This window comes from Nothoprocta perdicaria, unplaced genomic scaffold, assembly GCF_003342845.1.
Source record: "Nothoprocta perdicaria isolate Ctin4 unplaced genomic scaffold, notPer1 scaffold_328, whole genome shotgun sequence".
Taxonomy (NCBI): Eukaryota; Metazoa; Chordata; class Aves; order Tinamiformes; family Tinamidae; genus Nothoprocta; species Nothoprocta perdicaria.
The window spans coordinates 453,277-460,500 of NW_020455564.1; positions in this window are offsets into that span (position 1 = coordinate 453,277).

Genomic DNA, 7,224 nt, shown 5'->3' on the forward strand with positions numbered 1-7,224 from the left:
CCGCCGCAGGAGCCGCCGCCGGAGCCGCGCGCAGCCCGCGGAGCTGCTGGCGGGAAAGGGAGCCCGCCCGCCCGCGAAGGGCACTTCCCAAGGGAGCCCCGCGAGCGCCTGCGGGACTCCTCTCTCATCTGGGAGCTCCGTTCACTCACTTGAGGCGCGGGAGCAGCTGCTGCTCGGTGGCCGTGTGGCTGCCCCTGGGAAGGGAATAATTTTTCACCATGCCCTGAGCGTGCCTCTTAGTGGCATGCTTTGCATTCATTGTATAGCTGCACARTGCATATTAACGCGGTATTGGGTTCTTGCTTGATGCTTTTCCAATATCTGCTTAATGTGTGATCCCCTATGGGTTAAGGCCGTGAACCAAATTTGGAGAAAACCACCAACCCTATGGCTTTATGTGTGTTCATACACGACCGAAACACGCTGAAAGGATCCAGAGGAACACAGGAAACCATTCAWGTTTTCAAAGATCACGCACTTGTATGTGGTAAATTAGTGCAGCGAGCTAGAACGCCTGCCATTTCACCTCTGCCATAAAAGACTAGTAAATTTAACTTGAAATCTCTCCTCACAAAGAAAGTTTGCAGCTTTCCACCTGGTGTCCCGCGCAGCTCTCTGCACAGTTGCTGCAAGGCGGGGTGTGTTCTGTTTGCCTGCGAGTGCAGACAAACACGGCTACACGTAAGACACAGGCCCACAAAGTGGTGCCCTGGAAAATATAAATATTCCAGTAAAATAAACTTCAGTGCAGGGGAGGTCCAGTTGTTTTGGACTATTATTGGGCTCTATTTTTTGTTGTTAAATTTCAGTTATCTTCTGCCTCTGAAAAGAGATCTTAAAGCTTTGGGTTGTGCCTTGCACATGCAGCAAGCAAGGATGCTGCACTAGTCTGAGACCTGGGTGAGACACAGGCGCTCTGAGCATGGAGGGTTCCCTCTGCGAGACACGCTGCTCAAATGACAGCCGGGCAGCAGAGGTACCCGAGCCAGCAGCAGTGAGAGCAGGGTTGTCACAGACCGTGCCACAGGATGCCTGCTGACAAGCAGTCACAGACAGAGGCCGTGAGCTGATCCTTGCAATTTTGCTTCCTAAATTTTCAACGCTTACTAAATTTTCAATGCTTAAAAAATAGAATGGGTTTTTGTGTTTTCTGGTTTTCAATAAATTCGATCAGTAATTCATATTACCACCAAAATACCTGTGAGTGAAAACATACACACACACAGAAAAGAAAGAAGGAAAAAAATCCTGGTGTAAAAARATTTCTCTGTTCTTGAGCTCTGCATACATTCCCTTCACCACTTCATCAATGCTTTCCCTTTTACCTTGCATCTAAAAATAGCACCAGCAATAACCCTATACCCTGTAACATTAAGCTGGGGTTTCAATCTCTAGCTGAGCAGCAGTGATTGAATCATCTCGGGCTATCCTTCAGCAAAACGGTTGTCCTTGGAGTTCCCAAACCTCGGCTTCCTTGTGGCTCAGGGGCACTAAATATAGGACAAACAATGAAGTTGCAGGGTAGCAGCTGCTGGTTTTCAAGAGTGTATTAGGAACGGAGTATTTCTTTTGATACCATTGAAGCTATAGCTGGAAAAAAAGATCATAGATAATTTGACTGTCTTATTAGTTGTTACATTTGAATAATGGCTTCTCATTTGAGAGCGCACATAATATAGGTGCAATGAACTCCTGTTGAGGTGAACAGAAYAGTATCTGAACTCACAAAGCACTTATATGAGAAAAAAATCCCAAATGCTAAATCACCATATGTTTACATCGGGGTCAAAAAGCGTTATGACTACCATAATCTCATTTATTTCTGAGGATATGGCAAAAATCACCTACATATATAATTCAGAAGTTATTTTAGGGARGATATTTTCTGAAGATCTGAAGCGAGTTGAGGCCAGATTAGCTTTGAATTTTCCATCCTTTTAGACACTTATCAATACTTTATAATTCAGGGCCCAGTTGCCTAGCACAGTCCTGTAATGTAAATGTATTTAACCTTGAGCTATGCAAAATGGGCCTTTAAAGCAAGCATCTACACATTAAAATCAATGATCCTTAAAAACACATATTCAATAATGTCTTGTATAAAGAAGTAAGTGTCAACAGAGTCAAGGAGCTCTTTAGGGAAGTCTGAGGAAGGGGAATAAATTTAGCAATTACATTGCTAAATAATACCTTTTGGGGAAAAAATCTATTGACTTTAACAAGATCTTTGGCTAAACAGAGCCTAGTGGTTCAAAACTGCATAATTCAGCTACTAGATACACGACTTTACAATTTATTTTTTAAGAGAACGCAGGTGAAAATCAGAAGATTTTATCTAGAAAATTATTTTTGGTCTTTTTTTATGAAATATGTATGGGGATAAGATGCAAATTCAGCATTAAAGTTGTACATCTCTGAATTTCTTGATTTCTACATGAAAATATAGAATTTACACAGTACATAGGAATTCATAGTACTCCTTGAGAGATTAAGACCAAGTCTCCATGACTGCACTGGAAGAAAGTGGGAGGAAGTWCAGTGAGACCCATGCAGCATAGTCACAGAGTTTTAGGCATAGTACTACAATTATTACAATTGCTACACCTTGAGAAACACTGAATTTGTTGGCCCCAATTCTGCCTCCTTTGCTTCCCACACTCTTCTTGCCCACATGCATGTCATTGTTGTTCAGGAATGTCTCTGTATCCTTCCCTGTGAGTATTCATTGTTGCTGCTTGTGGCTAAGAGCCAAACAAGTTAATTAGCAAATCAACTAGTGTTCCTGGGRTTCTGGGATACCTTGAGGGGTTTTCTTTGACAGCACTATACCACTTTCAAACTGAGGTTCATCACRTAGATTCATAGTCTCACAAGTTGATCCAGAAGGTCCGACAATTAATATCATCTTTTATTTTTTGCTCCCTCCTCTTCTCTGGAACATCAGAACCTCATTGCTCTGGTGTTTTTGATTTTTTTTCATTTTAAGCCTCAATTTATTTCTGAATACTTTGCACTTGTTTGTCTTTCCTGACAATATTGGCCTTTTTAGCTAACTCACTGCTCTCCTGTGTTTAGAGATCTTCATAATGCTCCCTCCACAATTTTTCTTTTACCAATCTTGTATTCTTTTAGACTTGTTTAAGATGGCTTCTCTGCTATTCTGCTTATGCAAGCTGAGTTTTTTCTTTTTCTTTTTTTTTGTATCATCTTGAATTTGATTAAGTTTCCTTCAATGTGGGTGAAATTATATCTCCATTCTAGATGATGAACTTAACTAAGGCCAGGTCGACGATATCAGCATTGGTGAGAACACCTGGAACTGCAAATCGGTGTTCCCTTGCCGTTTACAATACTCTGTTACACAGATGGCTAACAGCTATGCTGTGTTTTTTGTTGTTGTTTTAGGTTTTTTTTTGTGTTTACTTGTTTTTTTTTTTATTATTTTATTTCCAAGTGATACACTGCCAGCTCATGGAAGAAGCCATTAGCTCCTCCATGCGTTATACTATTTTCTTTAGTGTATTTGTGTGTTTCTCCTTGGTTCCTCGCAATCATCTCAGTTTTTTTATTTTTTTCAATCCGATCACCAGGTACTACTCAGTTTGGCCCTGCCTCTAAACTCCCCCTTATCAACAAGCTCAGCTGTCATCTCCCCTCCCTTGCCCAAGGGTCAATGACAGCTCCTCCCTGGAGGAGTCCACCAGCAATATCTATCCATCCTGGTGGTTCCCTTGTCTGCACAACACACCTTATTCTCTCCYTTTTGGGCAGTTCTTAATCCTGCACTAATCCTCATCCTCTTCAGTTGCAGAATGATTTATCATCTATCTTAAAAAAAGAATCAGGTTAGTCTAGCACAGTCTACTTGCGCTTCATTTTATCTGATTTTCTATGGTGTAAATCAGTATGAACCATATGCCACACATAAGGAAGTTCTCATAATGAGTGCAAAATCAAAATCATTTTATTGGCTGATGATCAAGGTCATCATTAAGACCACTAAACACATCTGAAAAAAAAAAATACATACAATCGTGTAGTTCTCTACTCTTTAATACCTCTAAAGAGCACACTTCAGTTTACATTTTCTTAATTGTTTCAGAGAAAGTAAAATGAGGATGTCAGCAGTTCACYTTCTTCGCAGCTAATGGACTATTAGTAGGCATATTTCTATGTAATATTTGACATTTTCTATAAGGAAAACATTCACATGCAGAAAAGTCTCTTCAGATGAAACCTTGTCTGTGTAAAGCCAGTCTAGATGAGAGTGAAATTTAGGTTCCAGGCCTATTATTTGGTAACATAATAATTTTATTTTTATAACACTTTGATTTCAAAGAATGGAGAACGCTTCCTGAATGATTAATAAATCCTTTCAACACCTTTGTAAGCTCYGTATCGTTACTCACAAGTTCTGAGATGGAATAACAATAACACCTCTAACAATGAGGCAATTAGAAACAAAGTTGTCTTTCTTACTCACAAAGAGTAAGTTTTGTTCTCACAAATTTGTGCCTATTAACATCTGGCAGAAGTACAGAACTATTGCACAGTCTTTGCAACAGCCGCTATTTTCTTTTAAAACCACTTTTTCCCTCACAAAGATTAAATGTTTTTCTATATTCCTCTGCCTTCCTTGCTCCTCTTTAGCCTTCACATCCTCCAAAGGTGGATCCCTGGGAGGGCGACTGGGAACCTGTGAGCTKCCAAAGTGCAGGAGATGGAAGGGCTCGCTCCACTGGACCCCACATCTGCATTCATTTTTGACTTTTTTTCCTACTTTCTTTTACACAGCATTTTCACTCTTACTCCTCTTTGCTTGAAATTCTGCCAAGTGGCCCTTTCTCTCATAACGAGACCATATTCCAGTGGAGGCTTTAATTCATGTCAATGATCGTCATTCACAGTCAAGGAAATGAACAAGGAGAGAAGTTGAAGGAAGAGAAGATTTGGGCAGTGTTTAACAAGGAAAGGTCTCTTAGCTGCTTTGTACAGCATTTAGCAGCATTTGCAATTATGTTTGAGGAATCTTTTGCTTTMAAAAAACGAAGCTAGAAAGACATTTCACATGGCCACATTTCCAAGGAGCCAGACTTTTGTAGCCCCCAGAGAATATGATCCAGAATGGTTCTATGATATTATATATATATGTGTGTGTGTATATATAATCTACTTCACTTAAACTATTTTTATTTATAATTATATATATTAAAAATGTAAACTATATACATATATATTTGGAAATATTTCTCCAAGATAAAAAGAAATATGTGAAATAATTTCAGTCATTTTAACTTCTGRGCAACTTTACAGAGTTACTACAAAATGTAATGAAGTATATATCAAAAGCCCTAGGCATGCACAGAAGCATGAAGCATATGAAATAAAGAAAACTTTGTAATGAGGTATGAAGTCTCTCAGTGCCAATCCAGAAGTTCAAAAAATATATCAGCACCAGAGTCTCAAGTCATTTACTGATGCAAATCGAGTACACACACACTACTTAGAAAATAAATGATACACTCAAAAGGTGACTGAAGCATGTGTTCACACTCTGAACACTTCTTAGCATGCAAAGTTTGCACGGCTTGAGAAGCCTTGTCAYATTTGCTTCCATCAAGGCTCTTCTATTAGACAATAAGAGGTACAGATCTGATGCCTCATTATGCAAGTGTGATGTACTTTTTCTGCTTACTGTGGAATACTATGGGATGCGAGCTATTTAATCCTATTGTGGAGTAAGAAAAGAAAAAAAAAAGAGGAGTATTGAAAAATAGAATGTCACTATGGTAAAGACAAATCGGTAGCTCTGTTATGACTCAATAGCTCATGATAAATTATTTAAACCTCTTGTGCTCAAGAATGACCTTCTAGCCATTGCAAGACAAGGAAAATATTTTCTTTTTTTAACCTCCACAATTCAAACAACAATCCTGCCTTCAAAATCAGGTGACCAAGATTAGAGAACTTTGTTATTAATCTCAGACTTTGAAGTACTGGAAGGCTATCAATGAGATATAAATGATGACATAATGACATGTAAGTTACAAGAGTGACAGCTGGGCAGAAATCAGAAGCAATCATATCGCTCTACATTAATATCTAAGCGTTTAAAAGGACTGAACATTTTAAACTCATTAAAAAATCCTTCAGATTATTCAGGGTTGTTAATGCTCAGAATTTAAAACACATGAAGTTTTGATTGATTCTTAACTATACAAGTAAACATTGGGTAAGTATTATGTTAATGCTTTATATAAATATTCATTGTAAAATGGAAATTCACAGATTAAACTTGACTATTTAACAGTATCTAGATACATATATCCTATTAAAATCAGTTTAATTTGTGTTAAATATTTTAAAGAATTTAAATGTGAGTTCTCCCACACTTCACTAGCTACTGTWGCAAACTGGACAACTGAATGTATCTGAGCCACTGGACCATATATTATTTGTGGTGAACTGCTGTTTTAAGGAGATATATCAAACTGTGCATTTAGGATTTTATTTCTCAGTGAAATTCTAAGTGCTCCTTGGATAACTGTGTGGACAGCTATCCATGGCGTTGCATATGTGCTACACTGGGAAAACCTAGTGCATCCACTGTCATGGTTGATCCTGCTTTGGAAAACACTGCCTTGGAAGAAAGAAGTTCTGTTGTTTCTTTTGGCGGCCCAAAGTTAATATTTGCAATGATATGAGTAGAGACAAATAGCTTTACATCTATCCTTAGTATCTCCACAACYGAGTTATCTGTATTTCTTAATCCAACATGAATGTTATTTTTGATGGGTTTAAAGAAAGTCAAATTGTGTTTCTGCTATGAGGAGTTAAAATTACTTTTTCAGACATAGCTTTTCCACTAATGGAAATAGATTGAGACTAGTTCTTATACAGAGAACACACTGAGGAAGCTCTGCTGTGGAGTCTCTAATGAGCTGGAAAAGATACTTCACATTGCAACAGAGACAAATCATTACCTTGTCAAATCATCTGAGGTCTCTCTTCAGCATTTCATAAGCAACACCACTTTTAAGAAATAGGTAATATTTTTGGATCAGTGACCTGGAAGTGTTTCAAAGACTATATCTTTGTTACTCCTTAAATAATTTACTTCTTTTCCTCTTCTTCTCTTCTCTTCTCTTCTCTTCTCTTCTCTTCTCTTCTCTTCTCTTCTCTTCTCTTCTCTTCTCTTCTCTTCTCTTCTCTTCTCTTCTCTTC